Source organism: Ambystoma mexicanum, unplaced genomic scaffold (assembly GCF_040938575.1).
Source record: "Ambystoma mexicanum isolate Mex_15411 unplaced genomic scaffold, UKY_AmexF1_1 Mex_scaf31, whole genome shotgun sequence".
Classification (NCBI taxonomy): Eukaryota; Metazoa; Chordata; class Amphibia; order Caudata; family Ambystomatidae; genus Ambystoma; species Ambystoma mexicanum.
Window position 1 is genome coordinate 236,987 of NW_027182446.1, and position 22,765 is coordinate 259,751.

The 22,765-nt window shown below is 48.5% G+C and overlaps 1 protein-coding gene and 1 pseudogene across 4 annotated transcripts in view; one reads left to right on the forward strand and one right to left on the reverse strand.

Moving 5' to 3' along the window:
* Positions 1-2,084, reverse strand: part of LOC138557991 (zinc finger protein 268-like) — a 65,036-nt pseudogene extending 62,952 nt beyond the window's left edge.
* Positions 2,085-2,362: 278 nt separating this feature from the next.
* The window catches only part of LOC138557992 (uncharacterized), a 40,793-nt gene continuing 20,390 nt past the window's right edge, over positions 2,363-22,765 (forward strand). For all 4 annotated transcript variants that reach the window (XM_069642645.1, XM_069642646.1, XM_069642644.1 and 1 more), the window contains exon 1: positions 2,363-2,565. The gene's annotated coding sequence lies outside the window, so the exon portion shown is untranslated. The remainder of the gene's footprint in view (positions 2,566-22,765) is intronic.

Sequence of the window (22,765 nt, forward strand, 5' to 3'; positions counted from 1 at the left end):
TCAGGGCCCGGCAAAGTCGGAATACCCTGGTAATTCCTCATTGGCGGGTGCCGGAATATTTCGCAAGTTTGGCGGTAGCCTGCCGGTTTTACCGGCAAGGCTACTACCAAACTTATAATGAGGCCCCTAGGCCCAGTTGAGGGAGCCACACCTTGGAGCTTCCCACCCAGGGCAATGTGTGGGCGAGTGCTTCAAAGTGGGTCTTCGTCAGAAATGCACACGGGATGCTAGCCAATAGGGGGTCCTAACACCTAACATTGCCATTTGGTCATTATTTCCAATAACTGGAGACAAGAAGGGATACGGATGATTTCAGGAGCCTGTAATACTTCGATCACCTGAATGTCGAACTGTTCACGAACGCGTGTAAACGGGCATGTCACTGTCCTTGACTCACCTTCCTTCACAAGTGTGAAAAAGGGGCTTCCTTTTCAGTCACCTCTTGCCGATGCCCCTCTAGCGGGTGGACAGGCAAGCAGAGTGTGGATCTGTCATACTTCCGCACTAGATACCATCCTTTCCATCGACTCTACCTCTTGCTCTCAATTCTGCTCCCGAATGCTCCCTCATTCATACTTAGACAGGAAACAACACCCAGATAGATGACCAAGTGCAGATCTGGCTCCGTTGCTCCCCAAGTGATCTGGATGGAGAACAGCCAACACTACTTGTAGCTACCAAAGTGCCTATTTAATTCACTTGTAGACCTCCACTCCTCCACCCCTATAGCAAAGTGCTGTGATCCACCATACAGGTTCAATAGCGAATTACTAATTAATAGGACGGCAGAGGAATGCATTAACATAAAATAATAGGTGTATTTGTAGAGTGCTGACCCCCCCCCCACACACTGGTACTTTTTGGTGTTATAGACAGATAGACATAAGCTAACAGATGTTCATTGTTACACAACTCAGTGGTACTCATTCTGTTAATCTTGGACGGATGAAGGGATGGGTGGCCCAGTGACTATGAGGACACACACATGGATCCTTCTAGAGAATGCATTAGTCCACTGAGCCACATAAATGGACCATAAACCTGGGATGGACACCACTTCCAGGATGAGGCAGGAGGGAGGAATGGAGACCAGACAGGAGAGAATGGAACATGAAGGGTCCAGGAACGCAGGGTGGGTGACAGGTTATCTCAGAAGCATCGAGCAACCTGTGCAGAGAAACAAACTATAACAGTTATTTACCTTTTGGTGCCTGTGCTTCTTACATTGTGCAGAGCAGGATGACACAATAGTGTGTTTAGATCTAGAAATGGAAGAAATTCCATTATTAATTAAATACTACAAACACAAGACATCTCCACTCCCCACCAGTAATGCATCCTCCATCACATACACAGAAGACAGGATTAACTGGAGGTTTATGAAGAACAAGCAGAGACAACTTAACAAGTGGCCAAAAAAGATGATTGCTTTCTCACCAAGAGGAGTGAATAGTCGCAGGTCACTCACCTACAGCAAATTATTCCCCAATTATTCCTTAAAAAATTGTGATGTATTCAGTGTCAAAATGTTTTTGAAAAGTGTGTGGAACTATGTTCCCTCACCCTGCCCCCATTTCTGCCCACTCCCCCATACTCATGGGTCCTTCCTGCCCTCCGCTGCGCCCTGCAACATTGTGTTTTTGTGTGTTTTACAACAGTTCTAGTAAAAGTGAATAAAACATAATGAAAGAAAATGAATTTAAAATGACCACCGTTAGTTTGTCATTATCCCATTCAGCCTGCACCTTCATGCAGCCTTCCCTTCACAGTAGAACATGCCTAGCCACATGCACTCCCTCCTTGCCCCCCCTCCCATTACATGCAAACAAGATCTTACAACCATTCATAGGCAGATCCAGATCACTGTCAAACTGGGCTTCTTGGCTGTTTGGGAATGGGTTTTACATCGCAGTCTATTGGAATAAATTATCCTTTTCAAACACCTGAGAGATAGAGCAGTGCAATGCTACACTGGCTTGATCTCGGGAAGGCTCAGGTTCGAGTCCCCAGTGGGGAGGAATTTGAAAACAAGGAGATCTCGACGAGTGACTGCTGCTGATTGGCCGAGATAAAGATCTGCATCGGCAAAGCCAGGCCGCAAACCTGAAGAACAGACATGCGCACTGCTGAGATACTGATCCCCAGAGCACGCGCACTGCTAAGATGGGATCCTCCGAGCATGCGTAACGCTAAGAGATTAATCAACAGAGCATGCGCAGTAAAAGAAAAGCATCTTGAGTCAGAGCTTACCTTGTTGAACAAACTGCGCATGCTCAATGATCCTAAACAGACGCGTGAACATGCTGAGCGCTGAGAGCGCAGGAAAAGGACCGTGAGACGAACTTGGTTCCCATCAGAGAAAATGACCATAGCAACGGCCCGCCCACTTATTCGAGTGACTACTGATGTCATCAATGTGCTTTTCCGGAGCAATGAAGCGGTTCCGGGTTAATTTCAGGGGAACTGAGACATGGACTCGTGGAGGGTGCTGGGCTCGAGGAGGCGGAGCGGACTCTCAAGGCGGTTGCAGGGGTTGAGTGTGCTTGGAGGAGGTGGTAAGGATGGGTAAGGAGAATGCAAAGGCTGAAAAGAAGAGGGGGTGGAGGAGAAGGTGAAGAGGGAGAGAACGCTGACTATGAAATCTACATCTGTGGAGTGGGGAAGGAGGGAAGTGAGGGGCGGCATCACAGCAGGTCTCTACAGAGGAATGACCCAGGAAAAGTGCGTTTGGGAAGGGCTAGGGGCCTCAGGGAGTGGTGTGAATGGGGTGGAGCAGATGCAGTGTGACAGTGTGTGGAAGGTGGTGTTGAAGCCTGATAGTCGTGTGAAGACGTTTCAGGGGGAGAATCCGATGGTGATTGCTGGGTGAAGACAGCTGTGGGGGATGTCACGGTGCTAGTGGTGGCTGGGGGTCGGTTGTTGGTGGAGGGGACGGATGCTGGTAGTAAGGCTAAGATTCTGGAGGTGCGTTGTCTGGGTAGGCATGCGGTGCGAGTGTTTGATCAAAGTGCTGTGTTGTTTAAGGGGGTGCTGTATGGAGTGCCGGTGTCTGTGAATATGTCTGAAATGGAGGAGCCGCTGGCAGATGTGGGGGTGGTGGAGGCGTGGAGGTTGGGCAGGAGAGATGCACAAGGGGATGTGGTGTCTACGACTGTGGCTGTGAGGTTTGCGAGGGTGGAGTTGGGTTATCAGAGGTTCCGTGTGAAAGTTTATGTAGCGTTGCCTTTGAGGTGTTATAAGTGTCAGCAGTTTGGACACGTGGCGAGGAATGAGAGGCATTGTGGGAGGTGTGGTGGAGATCACAATATTAAGGAATGCATGGTGGAGACCCGGAGAAGTGTGTGAATTGTGGGCGGGGGGGCACTCTACTGCGTTTAGGGGGTGTGAGAGCCACAGGGTGGTGAGAGAGGTGGTGCAAGTGAGAGCGGCAGAAGGTTTATCTGATGAGGAGGCAGTGGCAAAGGTGAAACCGGTACGGGTAGTGAGTGATGTGTGTGGGAGAGAGCCTGTGGTGGATGAGGTTGTGGGAAGGAAGAGTTTGGTGGGTGAGGTGAAAGGAGTAGAAATGGTGGTTGTCCCGAAAACTGAGTTTATGTGCTTTATGGTGAGTGTGTTGGAGCTGGTTCAGGGGAATTTGTCTCAGTGTGTCAGATCTTACGAAAGGAGTGGTGGAAGCCGTGAGGAGGTTTTTCAGTGTTGTGGATGTGTTGGAACAGGATGTGTTCAGAATAGTTGCTAAAGTACGGCAGCAGAGTGGGGTGTCGGCCTGAGGATTTTGCAGTGGAATGCGAGGAGTTTGTTGAGGAATGGGCAGGAGTTGAAAGCAGTGTTGTGTGGGGAATTGAATGAGGATGTGGTTTGTATCCAGGAAACGTGGTTAAGGGGTGATCTGAGGTTTGTGATTCCGGGTTTTGAGTTGTTTCGTAAGGATAGGCTGGGGGGTAAGGGAGGGGTGTGGGATCTGGCAGTGCGGAAGGGGCTGGTTGCAAGGGAGATTGTAGTGGATGGAGCAGTGGAGGCTATCGGGGCGGGGATTAGGGTAGGGGGATCAGAAGTATTTGTGTTGAATTATTATAATCCGTGTGAGGTGGTGGAGGTGGGTGTATTGTCTGGAGTGATAAGGGGACATGTGGGACCTTGCGTTTTGTGTGGTGATTTCAACAGTGCCCATACGTTGTGGGGTAGTGACCGGACGGATGCGAATGGGGAACTGTTGGAGGACATGGCGGATGAATTGTCTGTTTTTGCTGAATGATGGTTCGGGCACAAGGTTGGATGTGAGGACTGGGAAGTTGTCGTGTTGGATCTGACCTGGGTGTCTGCTGCAATTGCGGGTGAATGTGATTGGGAGGTGCGTGAGGATGGGGATATGGGGAGTAATCATTCTGGCATTGTGGTGACTGTGAGGGGTGAGGTAGGGGTCAGGTCCCGGATGCTTGGGAGTTGGTTGAATTTTAGGAAGTCTGATTGGGAGTTGTATAAGGGATTGTGTCGGGAATTGATTGTTCCTCGGAGTAGGGTTGGGGGGGTGGATGAATGGAATGAGCATCTGGAGCAGGGAATGAGAGTGGCGTCAGTGGCGGCAGTTCCGGAGATTGTGAAGGGGAAGAGTGGGAAGGTCGAGGTTCCTTGGTGGTCGGTGGAATGCTCACGGGCTGTGGCGGCGCGTAAGAAGGCTAGGGCCACGGCGATGAGATCGGGAATGTTGGAGGATTTTTTGGCATATAAGAAGGTTAAGGAGGTGGTGCAGAGGGTGATTAGGGAAAGGAAGCGTGGATACTGAAGGGACTATTGTGGTTCTCTGGGGAGTAATTCCGGTGTGGGTGACATTTGGAAGCAGTTTAAGCGGATGTCCGGGTTGATGAGGTCGCAGGGTGGTATGTCTGAGATTTTTGAAAGGGGTGGAGGTGGTCAGTGAGGATGAGAAGGCAAATTTGTTGGTTGAGTATTTTGCGGGGGTACACAGTTCAGGGAACTTCCCGGAGGCGGTGAGGCTAGGTATGGGTGTGGTTGAGGAGGAGATGAGGGAGTTGTTGGTGGATGTTGGACCTTGGGAAGAGCAGTATGAGGTTCCGTTTTCTATGGTGGAGTTGGATGGGACGATTCGGAAGGGGAAGTGGTCTAGTCCAGTGGTGGATGGGGTCGTGTATGTATTTTTGGAGAAGTTGCCAGTGGAATGTAAGTTGGAGGTGTTGGCACTGTTCAATGAGATCTGGAAGAGTGGAGTTTTGCCGAGGTTGTGGAAGAGAGCGATTGTGGTGAGATTTTGAAGGGTGGCAAGGTTCCTACGGAGTGTAAATTGTATAGGCCAATTGCACTGACTGTTGTGCTGTGTAAGGTTATGGAATGGATGGTGGTTGAGCGATTGGGGTTTTATTTGGAGTCGAATGGGTGTTTGAGTGATTTTCAGAGTGGGTTCAGGAGGAATCGGTCGGTGGCAGATCCGTTAGTGAGGTTAGTGACTGGTGTGGAGGAGGCATTGTGTGATGGGGAGCTGGTGGGTGTGTTCTTATTGGATTTGGAGAAGGCGTATGATATGGTGTGGAGGAGTGGTTTGTTGGTGAGACTGTTGGAGATGGGTGTGAAGGGGAGGATGTTTCGGTGGATTAGGGTGTTTTTGGCTGATAGGACATTTCAGCTGATAGTGAGGGGGTGATGTCTGAGGTTTGGGAGATGGAGAATGAGACACCGCAGGGGAGTGTGATTAGTGCAATGCTGTTTAATGTGATGGTGGATGGGTTGATTCGGGCTTTGGCGGGTATCTGGTGTCAAGTGGATTTCTTTGCAGATGATGGTGTGGTATAGGTAAGAGGACGGAGTTTGTTATTGGTGCAGAGTCGACTGCAAGCTGCGATAGCACGTATGGAGGAGTGGTGTGGGAAATGGGGCTTTTCGGTGTCTGTGGATAAAAGTGTGAGTATGGTTTTCTCGAGGAGAAGAGTGCAGTGGGAGTTGGACTTGGTTTTGAAAGGTGTGAGGGTGAAGAGCGTGGAAGAGTTTCGGTACTTGGGGGTGATTTTGGATAGGAAGTTGAACTCGAATTTGCAGGTGGATGGTGTGGTGGATAAGTGTAAACATAGGTTGAATTTGTTGCGGGCGGTGTCTGGGAAAGAGTGGGGTGCGCAGCAGAAGTGTTTACGAATGTTGTATAAGGGGCTGATTTTGAGTGTGATGGATTTTGGATGTCAGGTGGCAGTGGGTTTCATGGCAAGTCAGAAGCTGCGGTTGGATAGGGTGCAGGCGAGGGCATTGAGGGTGTGTTCGGGTGTGATGAGGTTCTCTCCAGTGAATGCGGTTCAGGTGCTTGTGGGGGAGATGCCGTTGGGGTTGAGGAGGGATGCGTTGAATATGAGGTGGTGCGTGAAGTGCAGTGCGAAGATTGTGGCTCATCCGGTGCGTGAATGTTTGCTGTATAATTGGAGGTTTGACTATTATAGGGACCGGTGGAGGAGGAAAGGGGGCAATTTGGGGTTTCACATGTGGGAGAAGGGTGTGCAGTGGGGTGTGGGCGAGTTGTTGACTGTGACGGGTACGGATTTGGTGAGATGGCCGATGTGGATGATGGGGTCTCCAAAGGTGTGTTTGGAGTTGGCAAGTGTGGTGTCGAAGAAGCAGGGTTTGCGGGGTGAGATCAAGGCTTTGGGTCAGGCGTATGTGGCAGGGAAGGAAGGGTGTAGGGTGTTCACGGATGGTTCGAAGGATCCTGTGTCTGGGAGAGTGGGTATGGCGTATTATTTGGAAAGTACTGGGGAGTATAAAGTGGGGCGACTGACGAATGACGTGTCGATTTGTACGGCTGATTTGGTGGCATTTGCATTGGCGATTGATGGGGTGTGCGAGTTGGGGTTTGAGAAGGTGGTGGTATTTTCGGATTCATTGAGTGGGTTGCAGGCGATTTTGGCAGGGGATGGTGATAGGAAGGATGTGATTTTGGACATCAGGAGGAAGATTGATCGGTGTGTGCGTGGGGGGATGGATCTGGAGTTGGCGTGGGTCCCCAGTCACAGTGGCATTTTGGGTAATGAGGTGGTGGATTTGGCAGCGGGTGCGGGTATGAGGAGAGGAGCGGTTGATGTGAGGATACCTTTGAGTGTGGATGAGGTGAAGGCTGTGGTGGTGAAGCGGGTTCTGGATGAGTGGCAGGAGAGGTGGGAGAGTGGGGTGAAGGGCAGGTGGATGTTTGGTGTTCGTGAGAAAGTGTCTGTGAAGGTGGATGCAGGGAAACTGGAATGGAGGAGGAGGGAGGAGGTGATGCTGAACCTGTTGAGGATAGGGCATGTGGGGCTGAATGACAGTCTGTTTCGAGTGGGGAAGCGTGAGTCGAGGGATTGTGCGGTGTGTGGAGTGCCTGAGACTGTGGGACATTTTCTGCTTGCGTGTGAGAGGCATTTTTGAGGAGAGAGAGTTGATGAGGGTTCGGTTGTCTGCGCTGGGAGTGGCTGAACTGAGTGGGAAGGCTTTGCTGGGAGGAGTCTGGGTGAGAGGCAGGGAGAGGAGCAGTGTGCTGCTGGATTTTGTGGGGCAGACGGGACGGTGGGAGGAGTTATGAGATTGTGAGGGCTGTGTGTAAGATTGGTGGGGTAGGTGCACATCATCCTTTTGGATGGGGAAGCGCCTGCGTGGGCCCGCCCACGCATTCGATAATTTGAAGAAGAAGAAGAAGGGTTAATTTCAGGGAGCGCTGAGCGGCATTCGGAAGCGGGTCTGGGACTCTGCGTCCCTCTGGCTGCAGCTGGAACTCGGGGAGGCTCTGGCTGCCGGTGCAAGTGACCCAGACTCTGCGTGCCTTTGGCTCCAGCTGGAACTCGGGGGGAAGGAAGGCTCTGGGCGCGGCCAAAAACAAGTGAGAAGCCACGTCTCCTCGCGTAGAACCAAAATCCGACGCATTGTCCTTTCATGGGGATCTACAGCTCTAGATGGGACTGTGCTGTGGCCGTCTGTACCCACCCACCTATGAGGTCCCCGGAAGGCCTGCATGGTGCCAGGGCCCGGGCAGGCTACTGCCACAGCCTCTCCTGATCCTTTTTCTATGGTTACTTTTTTGCACCTGGTGCTCCCCATCACCCTCACCTGCCCTGGGAATACAACCTCAGTGGCTCACTTTTGAAAGCCACCAGGGTCGGACTGTTGCATAAAATTGGCGCAGACACCAATGAAAAAGTGGCCCATAGTTGAAAATGGCAGTTCATTCTTTTTGTGACAGGCTGTTTGAATAGTACCCAATCGGTTGGGGGTGGGGGAGGTGTTCAAATGTAATGCAAATTGTATGATTTAAAGGATATTCAGCAACACTGGTCAAAACTTGTAGTTGCATAAAAAAAGTAACTCATCAAAGGTGCACACTTTGACCAAAAAAACGGTCCCACACTAGCATTTAGCTTTTTTTGGAAATTCTTGAGTCACAATGTAATCCTGTTTGATTTATATAGCAGTGATTTATTGGCATTGGGGTGGAATTACTAACTGTGAGGTGTAGTGTGGGAGTGGCGTGCATGTTGAGCAGGGTGGGCACATTGTATTGTTTCGCCCTGGCTACCAAATGGCCAAGTAACTGCTCTGGGAGGAATGGCTCCTTTTTACCTGCCTGGGACCTTGCATGCTACGTTTTAAAATGTGAAATATGTCTTATAAGGAATAATTGGGGAATGGAATCTTTTTTGGCTCAGTGTTGAGTTGTATCTGCTTGTTCTTCATAAACCTGATCCCCCCTCTCCTTGAGCGCTTTGAAACACTTGTCTTGTGTATAGGCACTATATAAATACAAATTACCATACCATTGTCATTCTTGACGTTCCTCAGCCGCCCTGTGCTTCTACGTTCTGTTCTTTTCCTCTTCTTGCACCTAAGCATTGGAACGCTCTTCCACATTCTATACCCGGGAGGATAGCTCAGCGGCAACATGCTCGCCTTGGAAGCAAGATGACACAAAGCAACACAGGTTTGATCCCCGGGTCTGTGTTTAGAACCTCTGGGTATTAAGCGTGCTATAAATAACCTATCATATCTGTGCATCCTCTACCTATCAGATCTTTTTGTTACCCATTAAAAACTCCTTTATTTCCTCTAATCTGCTTTGATCATTGATTTGGTTATCGTGCTTTTTTTTTAATTGTACCATTGTATTTCGAATTTTTGTAAAGCGCTTTGGTGAAAACGCTCAATAAAATAAATACAAAAAGTGCCTTTAAAAAAAGCAACAAACAATTGTACCCTTCTTGGGAAGCAATTATTAATGTGATCAGTTCATATTAAACTTTACACACATAATAGTGTATTACAAAACATATATACAATTTATCATAAAACTAAATCACAAATTTATACTTTAATTTCCGTTGAATCTAAATAGCAATTAATTACTAAAAATGTTGCATAACTTTCTGCAATAGTCACAATGAGACTCATTGCGACCCTTGCGGTAGCCGTGCCGGTAAATACTGGCACGGCTGCCACTGGAGTCATGAATTTACCAGCGCCCAGTAATGGGCATTACAGCCCCGGCAGAGCCAGTAATTGCCCATTCCCGGGTGACAGTAAATATTAGTCCTTATTCCCATTTGGCTCCCTTTTCCCCATTCGAGACCCATTGGACTCAATGGATATTGGGAGGCCGGATGCACCAGCACCATTCTTGAACAGTGCTGGTGCATCCGACATGGTCTGCGAGCGGGTGCTGTTCCTCCCGGCAGGTCAGACCTGGCTGGCTGAAAGGCACCGGCTGACAGACCTTGTAGTTTGCAGGTCCGATAACAACGGTGCCGGTAGCTTGCCAGCAACATTGTTACCGGACCAGCAAACTTGTAATGAGGCCCAAGGTCTCCCACTTGAGCACCTAAAATAACATTTTGACTGTAACATTCAACAAGTAAGAACACAGTGCAGCCAAAATCACTTGTTGAAAAGTTGCATTTTCCTCTTTTTGCAGTTTTAAATGTCAAAACGTTTAAAAAAAAGAAAAACAGGTGAAATGGACGGAATGGGAATGCGGTTTGTAGGCTGGGTGATAGATGCACATCACAGGGACAATAGGAACGTGAGAGTGACTATAGCTGGAGAACTGGAGGAGATTCTCAAGGTGAAAGAAATTCGGATTTGGTAAAATAAAGCAGTTAAAAAGAAAATTGGTTGGGAAAGGACACGTTTCACTTAAACTATGGGATGGGGAAATACTCACAATCCGCACTTGAGTTTGGGTTTTGGGACAGCCAACCGGGTTCTGGACTCAAAAGCTCTGGTCACAGCACGGCGGCGGACTCTCCTAGCAGAACAACAGCTGGGCCTGTCTGGTCACTGCATAGCAAGGGTACAGCTGGCATGCAGATGATGGGGCAAAAAGCTGATCTGGTCACAGGATACTCCCAAAAGGGTACCACAGCTTTCCCTCTTGGCTATTGGGAATTTTAGTGGGGTTTCTGGATCAATGGTCCTGCCTGGATAGGGTCAGCTATGCTCTGGCCTGGCAGTAGAATCTGCAATCTGGCAAGATGAATGTAGAATATCAGGATATGCAGGAGCTGGCAAATTCAGAAGAGTGTCCTCTCTGTGAGCTTCCCCCCCTTATTTATAAGGCGGTGACATTGCAGGATTTATTGTTGGGCAGAACTAAGCTAGACCTACCCCTAAGAACTAAATAGGTCAGCCTATGTTGGCCGCTTCCTCAAGGAGGGGACTCATTAGGGGGTTGTGTTTTATGAGGTGCAAAGCCATCCCACAGTCCTGTTTGCCAAAAATCAATCTTACATAATAAATAAATCACACATTTATTCAGTTGTGGCACTTTTGCAAATTACATAGGCAAATTGCATATTTCATACATAGCATGGTGTTCCCACTCCCAGGTCTGTATGATGTTATTTTGCCCTTCTAATAATTATTTGCTATTTGTAGTGGGAACTGCTTCACCCAAAATTCCACAATTTTCGGTATGTGTACATATTATCATAGAGCATGTTTCCATTCATTTTTAACGTTACACCATATGTACTTTTCCCATGACTCACATTTTCATGGTGTTTGCATCGTATACATGCTATGGACCGCCACGATTACTTGTTTTAAAGCCACAATAATTACATTTTAACTGTAAGACTTTTACATTAATGCGTTGTCCGGTTATAGAAATAAGTCTTTAAAGTTTATTCATTAAAATAGTCTTTTAAGCCAGATGGGCTGGCCTTTGTTCTCCAACTGGGGCCATTTCTTCCCCGGCTACCACCAAATATCAGTTTAGCCCAGGGTTGCCATGGAGTTTCCCAGTTTGAGTGAATGGTAGGTGTCACTTCCAAAAGTATAGGTGCCCAGGAACTCATTGTGTCAAGCTGGAGCTCAGCCACAGAGTCTGATGGGCGTGTTATATTATTCCTCCTGGCCATTCAAAGTTTCCAAGGGCAAAAAGTAACATGTAGGTGTCCCGGAAATCCATTGTGGCTCCTATTGGGGGCAGGCCACTTCTGTTGCCAACACACACATGTCCTTGGAACCAAGAAGGAAACCTGTTTGGCTGATTCCCCAGTACAGCCAATGCATGTATTTATTTATTTTATATTGTTCTAAATCAGAAGCAAAACTGTTGAAATAAAACATTATCTAGATTTTACCCAAACCCCCCTTACATTTGTTGGCAAGGACAGGGCTTTATTCAACATTACACAAAACAGGCATTTTTCTTGTTTGCAAAAGCACATTTTGACACGTGGTGAATTCGGCTGGGATGTCCCTTTCAAATTTGTTTTTCTCTCCCAGCTGGATTCCAAACATTGTTTGCAGCCTTTTTCAGTTTCTCTTACATAGCAATCTGTTCAAGGCAAAGGTCCACTGAAATTGACATATGCACATAGAGCTAGGGTTTCTTTTGAAGGGTTTCTTTTTGCCCCTCTATTCCTGTCAACCCTAACCCCTCTCTCTACCCCATCATCCATCCTCTCAAAATGTTGTTTGTTACTTAATCTCTGCCTCAATTCCCTTTTGCTCATCATTGATGGCACCTTCCATCAATGGTTTTCGCCCTTGCTGTATTCCCCATCTCATTCTCTTGTACACCTGCATTCCGTATTGCATCCTCCTTTGAAACTGAGCACTCTCTGCCTTGCACCCTATGGACTGTAAATGCTTCCCCTTTCAGTTCCTGCACCCCGTCAAACAGTTGTGGCCTGCTCACCCTTCCAATGAAGGCCCAGGGGGTATGGGGATAAGGCTGCCTTCTCATTTGTTGTGCTACTTACTACAAATATACTAATAAAGTCTTATTCCTGATATGGCCACACCAGTAAATGTTAAGTGACGAATCATATACTGGATGGTAGAGTGTATCTTGCATTACTAATGGCAATGCGTTTTTAAGTAACTGTCCATGAAATTTTTTATATTAAAGACACAGGGCCTCATTACACGGAAGGCGGAGGACCAAGGTGCTATTAGCACCTTGGTCCATGCCAGTAAAATACCGGCACCACCTTGGTGGAAAGGGGAATTACCACCCCATTCCAAGGTTGGCGGGGCGGTAATTCCCCCTTCCACCACTGCCCTTCCCCATTTCCATTTTTGCCCCATAGGGCATAATGGGAATGGGGAAGGTGCTAATTACGGCACCGCAATTTTGCGGTGCCGTAATTAGCACCAAGGTCCCTTAGCGGGTTGGTTTTTAACGCCTGCAAAAAGCAGGCATTAAAGCACCAACCCACTAAGGGACCTCATAGTAAGGCGGTAATGGTTAACGGTCACCGTTACCATTAACAGTGACCGTTAACCATTACCGCCTTCCGTGTAATGAGGCCCACAGTCTCAGAAATAAGTTTCTGTAATATCAGCAGTTACTATTTATGCCTTCCATGTTACATATCATCTGACAGGCTAACCTGCAACCTTTCTGAATCTCTGCCAGTCTGTGCTAGCTGTCTACCATTCTTTATTGCTGTTAACCCCTTGTTGGCCTAGCACAGTGCCAGGGTGACTCTGATAAATGTAACCCTCTGGTAAGCTCTCCTCATAAGTTTCTGACCCTTTGCCATTCTTTATCACTATGTCAACCCTCTGCCAGTCAAGTCCCCTAACATTTTGTTAGTGCGATGCTACATCTGCCCGCCTAGCCCTATTACCATGTTAACCTTGTCTAGATATCTTCTGCAAGTCTATCTGCTAGTTGCTTGTCCCACATCTGCATTATCCTGTCTAGATTAGCAAAGGGTAGGAGCACAGGAAACCATAGGGCAAATAACTTAAATAGGATGGCAAGAGGAAACAGTGAGTGATGAATAAACAGTGGCAGATAAACAAATGGAGGAAAATGGATGGAAAGCATTGATAAAGCACATGTATTGCCATAATGAGGGATGACAGGCCTGGCCAGTGCCTACTCAGCTTTAAGTAGGGCTAGAGAGAATCTCCTCACAGCAAAGAAAGTGATTTCTGCGATCTGTTCAGATGGACAGTTATTGTATTCTGTTGGCAGTCATTCAATTGCACTAAGAACACAGCCACTGTCGTTTACAATTTGCACTGTATCAGTATTTGAAATGCATTGTGAAACCTAAGCCTCTCTCCCCCTTTTTAGGATTCTCAAACTGTTGGTTTTTTGTCCTACTGTCCTTTACAATTTGCACTGTAATGCATTGTGAAACCTAGGCCTTTCTCCCCCTTTTATGATTCTCAAACTTAGGTGGTTTTTCTCCCACTGTCGTTTACAATTTGCACCGTATCAGTATTTAAAATGCATTGTGAAACCTAGGCCTTTCTCCCCCTTTTTAGGATTCTCAAACTTAGGTGAGCCCTTCTACCTGTCTCAAACCGGCGCATTTTTTGAATAACCCCTTGAGTGTTGTTGTCTGTCCTATTGCGCAACCTGCCTACCTCCCGCTGTTTGGTCTGCCTACTCCACTGACCTTCGCTAGTTTCTTTCCTTCCACCCTCTCTCACTTACTCTATGGTGCTCTCTGTGTCTCTCCTATCTTTTCTTTTTTTTTAACCAACTTTATTTTCTTCTCATGCATTCATACTTACAAACATTCAGGTAAGGAGCAGTATACTTAAGTCTTAATATTGTTCTTATCCCCCTTTTCCCCCCAGTCCGGTTTCAAATCTGTAGTACGTCCATGAGTTTTAACAGTTATAACTCCCTCCCCCCCTCTTCTTTCAAACTTCAATGTGTTGCCCCATTCAACCCCTTCCCCCCCAAACAAACATAAAATCCAAAACTGGGCTGGTTCCGCTTCTATCCACCGTTAGGTTGTTCTGTTACCATTCGGGCCTTGTCTGCCCATGTTTAGCTGGAAGCATGGGTCCATTCGAGTTTCCTCCTTGTCAAGGGGCCTTAGTTAAAAAGCGATCTCAGCAGGTTAGGTCTATGGAAGTAAGCTTCCCTGTCCGTGACATAATCTATCAACGGGTCCCACAATGCCCTGAATTTCAGGTATTTGTTGTCCTTTAGGGCCCCTACTTTCTCCATTGCCAGGACGTGCCATATCTTGACCCACCAACACGCGACTACTGGGCCTTCGGGGTTTTTCCATCCTTGGGCCAAAGTTATTTTTGCTGCATTAAGTAGTTGAGTAATCAAGGTAGCGTTGTTGCCTGTCTCTGCGTAGACGCCTTCCACTGCGGTCCACAAGAGTATTACCTTTGGGTTGTGTGGGAGTTGTTTCCCCGTGATTTCCCTTATGTGTCCCAGTATCTCCTTCCAATATATTTCAGCCTTGGGGCAGGTCCACCACATGTGGTATAGGTCCCCTCGGTTGCCGCAATGTCTCCAACAGCTAGGAGGGTAGGATGGATTCATTTTGTTTAATCTATGTGGGGTTAGGTACCATCTTGTGAATAGTTTATATGATGTCTCTTTGATCGTGGTGCATTTGGACATTTTCTAGGCCCTTTTCCAAATCTGGCCCCATTCCTCCTCCGTAATAGGGGTCCCCAGGTCTCTCTCCCAGTTATCCCTGTAAGGGATTCGGTCCTCCATTCGGGCACTGTCTAAGAGCTTATATATTCTCGTTATTGCTTTATAGGTCTGGCCTTCCTGCAGGGTGAGTTTGAGGCCTATGGGAGTCCTAGTGGCCGCCTTTTTCCCCCCTTCCTGGGAGATCCAGTGCCTGATTTGTATATACTTAAATCTCTCCCTTTCCCCTATGCCGAATCTCCGTTTGCATTCCTCAAATTGTAATGGGGTCCCTTCGTGGTAGAGGTCTTTGAGGAAGATCGGGTGTGTCTGCCCCCAGTTTGCCCAGAAACTGTCTCGTTACCAGGGGTGAAGTCTTGGTTGTGTGCCATCGGTGTGAAGGGCCCCAATCCAGGGGCTATGTGATGTTTTCTAAGTGCTGTGTAGTGAGGAGCAGGTAGATTCCAGTAGGTGGCCCTCTGCCCCTCTGGTCGTAGGGCGTGTAGGGTCCCAATCAGGATATTAGTTTCTCCCTGTTCTATTCCCACCCATCCCCTGTGAGGGTTGCCTGCCATCCATTTCAACATGGGGGCTATCCGGGGTGCCAGTGCATATCTTTCGATATTGGGGAGTCCCAGCCCTCCCAGTATGGGTGGTCTAGTTAGGATTTTTTTCTGTATTCTTAGCTTCTTCCTGTTCCATACAAAGGTCACCATGTCCTTCTGTAAATTTCTACACATTTTGAGGGGGATCTCTATCGGGAGAGAGCTAATTACATACAGGATGCGAGGCAGGAGGGTCATCTTGAGTGCGGTTATGCGAGCGAACCATCAGAGTTCTTGGGCGTCCCATTTCAAAACGTCCTCTTTTAGTTGCTTCCATGGGGGGACTATGTTCTCCCCGTATAAGTGATTATATTCACGTGTTAGTTGGACTCCCAGGTAGTTTATTGCCTTGGGCTCCCAGGTCAGTGGGTGCTGGGTTGACATTCTTTGGGGTAACGTTTCTCCTTCGGTTATGTTAAGGGCTTTTGATTTTGTAAAGTTTATGGTGAACCCTGACGCTTTAGCAAATTCCTGGAGTCTTCCACGGGCCTTGGGTAGTGACTTGGCGGTGTCACCTAGAAGCAGTAGGATATCATCCGCGTATAGGGCTACTTTATGTTCTACCCCTCCTGCTAGTACCCCTCTTATATCTTGGTCCTGTCTTATGATTTGTGCCACTGGCTCCATAGCCATTGCGAATATGAGGGGGGATAGTGGGCAACCTTGCCGTGTACCTCTACGGATTCGTATATTCGTGGTGGGTCTGCCATTGACTATAAATGTGGTTGAGGGGAGTTTATAATTTGCCAGGACCATCTTTGTAAAGGTGGGGTCGCAGCCGTATTTTGCCAGGGTTAGCTCCAGGTATGTCCAATCTAGGCTGTCGAATGCCCTGCGTGTGTCTAAGGCTGCTATAGAGAATTTCTGTTTTGTTTTGTTCCCTACCTCTATAATGTCCACCGCCCGTCTAATGTTGTCCTGTGTATGTCTCCCTATGATAATTCCCGCTTGGTCTTCGTGGATTATTTGGGGTAGGACCTTCGCTAGCCTGTTTGCTAGGATCTTTGCGTATAGCTTGCCGTCGCTATTGAGTAATGATATTGGCCTGTAACTTGTGCAGTCTGTGGGGTCTTTCCCTGGCTTCAGGATGAGGACTGTGGTTGATTTGCCCATGTCTGGCGAGATTATCCCGGTTTCCCTAATGTAGTTAAAAAGGTTCATGAGTGGCCCCAGTAACTGGTTCCTGAAGGTTTTGTAATACCCATTCCCGAATCCGTCTGGCCCAGGTGTTTTATTGTGTGGGAGGTGCGTTATGGCGTCACTTATTTCTTCGGCTGTTATGGGGGCCTGGATGTTTAAGTTGTCCTCTTCCGTTATCTGGGGAGGGTTATTTTGGCCATGTAGTCCTGTTGCAACTGCGGGGACAGGTCCTCTTTTCCGAGGAGTTCTCGGTGGAACTCTTCCATGATATTTTGTTTTGCCTCTTCCAATGTGCTTGGCCCCCCTTTAGGGTTCTTGAGGCTGACTATATAATTTCCTGTTTTTTGTTTATTGAGTTTGGCTGCTAGGAATCTGTTGGCTTTGCCGCCGTGTGCGTAGTAGGATTGTTTAGTCCGTAGAATGATTGTGCAGTGTGATCTGCCATGTGAGTTTCTAGTTGGGCTCTCGCTTTTCGGAGGTTCCTCACTGTTTTGAGTGTTTGTTTGGCCTTGTGTTGTGTTTCCGCCTCCTTCAGTTCTAGTTCCAGTTTCTGTTTGAGTAGCCTTCTTTCCCTTGTATATGCTGTGGTTTGTGATATGAATTCCCCTCTCATGACTGATTTCCCTGCATCCCATATTACCCCCCAGTTTGTTTCCCCGTTAGCGTTGTAGTTATCCAACGCTGTTTCCATGTGGGCTCTAAGGGCTATGTCTCTGAGTATGATCTCGTTCAGTTTCCAGGTTCTATGGGGGCGGGGTGTCTCTTATTGGGGCCATTTTTAGGATAACTGGGGCATGGTCTGTGGGGTATTGTACTCCTATTTGCTCAGCTTCAATTTGTGGAATGAGTGTGGGTGAGATCAGGATCATGTCTATCCTCGAATAGCCCCTGTGTACAGGTGAATAGTGGGTGTATTCCCTTTCTGTGCTATGGAAGAATCTCCACGTCTCTATTACGTCTAAGTCTCTAAACAGTTTACCTAGTGCTTGTCTGTTCCTGCCATCTGCCATTGTGGGGGGGAGGGTCTTGTCAAGAGTGGGGTCCATTATGCAATTAAAATCTCCCCCACAATGATTTGTCCCTCACATAGGCTACCCAGGGTTCGCAGGATTTCACCTAAGAAGATGTCTGGTCTGTCGTTTGGGCCATATAATGCTATCAGGGTATATGTCTGTTCGTACAGAGTCCCTTTGAGTAGAAGAAATATGCCCTCTGTATCCCTATATACAGACTTTTTCTTGTATGGTAAGTTGACGTTTAATAAGATTGCAACTCCTCTGGTTTTACTCCCCCCCCCCCCCCCCTCCCTGGGGGCAAAATATTGTTTGGGAAAGGTTTTGTGGGCCATCCGCTTCTCGTCTAGGACGAGCAGGTGCGTTTCTTGGAGGAAAACGATTGCGGCTTAAAGATCTGATAAGCGCCTTAGTATTCTTAGTCGTTTCACTGGCGAGTTTAGGCCCTGTACATTCAGGGATATGATCGTTAATTCAGATATGGGTCGTGTGTGGGGTCTATTTCACCATCTGTGTGCCCTCTTTTGGCGTTGAGGATTGTACGGTGTGTAGTCACGGCCCAAACTTTAAGCCCATCCCAACCCAACATTTCCAAACAAAAAGAAAACATTGTGAACTTGTAAACTTGTTTCGCCCTCGTGGTGGCGGGACCAAGGAGTCCTTGCGCCTTCTCCGGGTTTTCCCAGGAGCGTTGGGTCCCTTGATTCCCCCGTCCCAATCGCCAGGGTGTTCCTGGGCTTGTTAAGAGTTCCAAGATTCCCCCTTCCCTCTCCGCCCAGACATGTTCAGTTTTTTCGCTTATTTTACCTTTCATTGTGTTCCTTCTGCTGTCATCAGCTTTTCTTTCATCGTGATCCCGGATTCTCTAGCATTTCATGTGCTTCATTCGTTAGTGAGCTGGACACGTTCCCTTGGGGTTTTCGGTAGTGTGGGGCCCTCCAGTGTAAATTCCCTTGCTTGACATCGCTTGGCGTTGGGGGACCATTCCCATCTTCTGGGTCCTCCCCCTTTCCTTGGGTGTTGTGTTTCCGTATTTCCCTGGGGTCCGTCTTCTTCTATTTGCAGCAGCGCCATCCCTTCTTCGCATGTGGAGATTCGCTGTGGTTTACCTTCCCGTGTAAATTGTAGTCCGAAGGGGTATGCCCACCTGTATATGATGTTTTGAGCTTTCAGGGCTCTCAGGACTGGTTGCATCAGTCTCCTTTTGTGCAGGGTGGACAAAGCCAGATCCTGGAAGAGTTGGATCTGGCTACCATTGATCGTGATCGTCTGTTTCATTTGGGCTGCTCGTAGGATGTCCTCCGCAATTAAGTATGAAGTCATTGCCATGATCACGTCTCTTGGCCTGGCTCCCGGTTCGCTTCGTTTGGGTCCCACTCTGTGTATTCTGTCGATGGCTATGCTTTCTGGTGGGATATCGTGGAGTATACTGCTGAAGCATAGTTGGAACGTGTCTTTGAGGTCCTTGTCTCCAATCTTTTTGGCCAAGCCTTTAACCCGTAAGTTGGACCTTCGCGAGCGATTCTCGAGGTCCTCCGCCTGCAGCTCCAGGTTATGTGTGGCCCTGGCGATCGGTTCTAGGAGGATGCTATTCTGTTTCACTTCTTCTGTTGTGTCTGAGAGGCCTCTTTCCGCTGTGTCAACTCTATCTCCCAGTTCCACCATGTCCTTCCTTACCTCCTGGAGGGAGGATTTCAATTCGTCCCGGATCGTGCCCAGTTGGCTCTGGAGGGATACCATCATTCTGTTTTCCATGTTTCTCAGACAGTCTTGCAGGGCCTCCTTGCTTAGCGCCATCGTGCCGTTGGCTGCCGTGGCTGTTCCTAGTTCAGTACTTGAGTCCTCTATGTCCTCGTGTTGGTTTGCATCCTGGAGTTGCCCCCAGTATTGTTCCAGCTGTCGACTTCGCGGTTTCGCCATGGATCTGACTCCTGCTGGCGTATTCCTTGGTCTAGCGCCTGGCATCTGTTTCTCTCGGAGGCGGGGCTGCCCCAGCACTAGCCTGGATGTGATGAAGTGGGTTCTGGGGCCAGCTCCCGTTTTGCGATCAGCCCCTGCGAGGCTGGGCCTGTGTGGGTCCTCGGGTGTTTTCTTCCCCGCCTGCGGCAGGCTTCGCTATTAATAGTCAGCAGCGTATATTGCAGCCCGAATTTGGGGGGAAGGGAGGGTCCTGGCATAACCCGGGGGCTCCGTTGGCTGGTGTGGCACCTGTTTGCGGTGTCTTGCAGGGGCCCGGGTCTGCTATTGGGCCTCTCGTCACTCTGGGATGGCGTAGGTTTGTGGTGTATGCCCCACGCTGGTATCAGACGTTCCACAGGGTTGGGGCCATTGAGTTATGGCTCTTAAGGGGGGGTCGCGGTATTTCAGGAGTCTGCCGAATTTCTTAATGTTGATTTTGTGGTGTGGCAGCTTTACATGACAGTTAGCTAAATTATGCCACCTGTTGGTTTATGGAATAGCTGATGGTTGGAAAAACATTAACACCCTGCATCCATTGTTTTAAGTCCCATGTTTTAAAATAAAACAGTCCAGATTACACTTGAAGTAAGCATAAATCACAAGTTTGTATTTCCATTCGTTTTCTTATAAAGTCTGAAAGTCATTTATATTCCCCAAGCACCACTCGTGTTCATGTTGCAGTGTCCGTATGCCCATGAGTGGGTGGAAGTGGGTTGGAGATATTAGGCGGCCCGGAGCACATCACCCAGCGGCTCCCCCAACACCGCACTGCTGTGTGGATGGGGAGGGGGCTTTCTCCCCCAGGCCGTGCAGCGCCCAGGAGAAGGTCGGAGCCGGGCGCGCCTTGCTGCTCTGCAGGATCCGGAGGGAAGACCGACGGGTCCCGTTGTTTCGCCCGTGTTCCGGATCCCCCGGGAGGGTGTGGGGGGGGGCGTCCGACTGTTCTAACCGTCCCGCGACAGAGCTGCGACGGTCTCCGGGAGCATCCGCTGGGCTGTTTTCAGTGTGGTGCTGGGACCCGGGATGGGGGCAGTATCCCCGGGTCTCTGGTGCTCCGCCGCTCACAGCTCCGGGTCGCAGAGATCGCTGGTCTACCACGCGGGGGGAACGCTGCAGTTGCTGGAGCCTCCCCAGGGTGTCTCTGGTACGATTATGCTGCGTCTGCGCCACAGGGTTCGCTGTTGTCGGCCCTCGGGTCGCTGCGAGAGTTTCGGGGCGGGCTGGTCCTGCGAGGGGGCCAGCACCTCTGCACCAGACAGTTGAGGCCCATTTCTTCAGGAGCATATTGCGTCCTGGTTCCGGTCCACTTCGCAGGAACTGCTGGATCCTTTGATGGGGTTTTAGACTGCTTTTGTCACCTTTGATGTGCCGCCTGGGCAGAGAGCGTGGATTGTGCGGCTTCAGGGGTTGGCGGCCATCTTGGAATCCTCTCCTATCTTTTCTAACTGCTTCTCTATTGACTATCCTGCTCTCCTCATTAAATCTGGTAGGAAAAAGTTAAAAAAGGACATCCTGGTCTCCAACCCAGGCCTCCCTATCGCTGACACCTATACCAGTGCCTCCTCCACGGAAACTCTCACTCACACCATCTTTGTCGTGCCTTCCCCAGACCTATGGACCCTTCATATGATCTCTGTGCTCTCCCCCTTCTCCTCTTCTCCCATTAATGGTGGCACCCGCTGGGATGCCCTCCTGCCATCCTTCCTTTCCTCTAAAGTCATCATTAATGTCCGCAGATGAGGTTTCTAGACAAGTCCGATCTATGAAAGTCTTGTCGAAACAGGTTCACTCCTGTTCCTCTAAAACTATCAAGGACCACATCGACTCCCTGGCTCCAGCCCTGGCTGACTTCTGTAATCACTCCTTTGCCACTGGAGTCTTCCCATCCCCCCTGAAGCACTCCCTTGTGCACCTTCTTCTTTTTTTGTAAAACTCTTTTTTTATTAGTGGTCACAGAATACACGGCACCATTGCACAGTTCATCTCACAGATCCATACAACAGGAGTACACTATTCAATGCATTTTTACAAAACGATATTATGGTGACAAGTCATCATCAGTAATCATGTTGCACAGGTAGACTCTAAACTAGCCCCGGATGTCATTGGGTCTGCATGTCGCAGGTTGTGTCAAAACAAATTGCTCCTCTGATTCATTGACGTGTGTCAATTCTTGTAGGAATTGGTTCATACTGGGTGGCGCATTGCTTTTCCATTTCTGTAGAATAAATTTTTTTTGGCAACAGCGCAAGAAATGTTGAACAATCTTCTAATTTTTTCAGAACGTTTGCCTATATCGCCAAACAGGTATTTCTGGCGGGTCAATTCAGGGGTAACCTGAGTAATTTCTTCCAACAGTTTTGCCACAGCCCTCCAGAAACCCTCCACCACCGGGCACTCCCAATACATATGAAAAGAACCGGCCTGAGGAGCATTGCATTTCAGACAGGCGTCAAGGTTGTAGATCTCGTGGGGATAAACCCGTTTTGATCAGGATGGACCAGGGTAGGGACTGCCGGCAAAAGCCGATTCGCCAGGACCTTTGCAAATATTTTGGCATTGGTATTTATAAGTGACAGAGTTGGGGGTAATATGTTACTCTTGAGGGCTTCCTCCCATACCTGCATCAATATTGGAACGAGTTTCTCGTGAAACTCTTTGTAAAATTCGGCCCCCAACCCGTTCGACCTTGGTGCCCTGCCTGTAGCCAATGCCTTGATTGCTTCTGTAATCTCCTCCGTGGTTACCGGTTGATCCATTGCTAGGCGTTCTTCGTCGGGGAGTTTAGGGAGGGAGAGAGCCTCAAGATATATCTTAATTTCTGCGAGTGTTTTCATGTCTTTATTCGAATATAATTCATTATAAATGTTAACAAATTCCCCATTGATGTCTTCATCCCTGAGCAGTACCTTTCCTTGTGCCGTGTGTATACTTGTGATCTGAGTAGGTTGTTTATCAAGCTTAAGTAAATTGGAAAGCGATCTACCAGCCTTGTTACCCTCCCCTTATCTGCGTGCTCGTATAAGGGGCTGCCACGTATCGGACCTCCCTTATGGCCAATGTATCAAATTCCTGAAGGTGTGTGTGCATGTCGGCTAGTAATTCCTTATCTTGCGGGCTTGTGTATGTTTTCTCCAATGCATCTAGGACCCCACTTAGGCAGTATGTGAGAGTTACTCGTT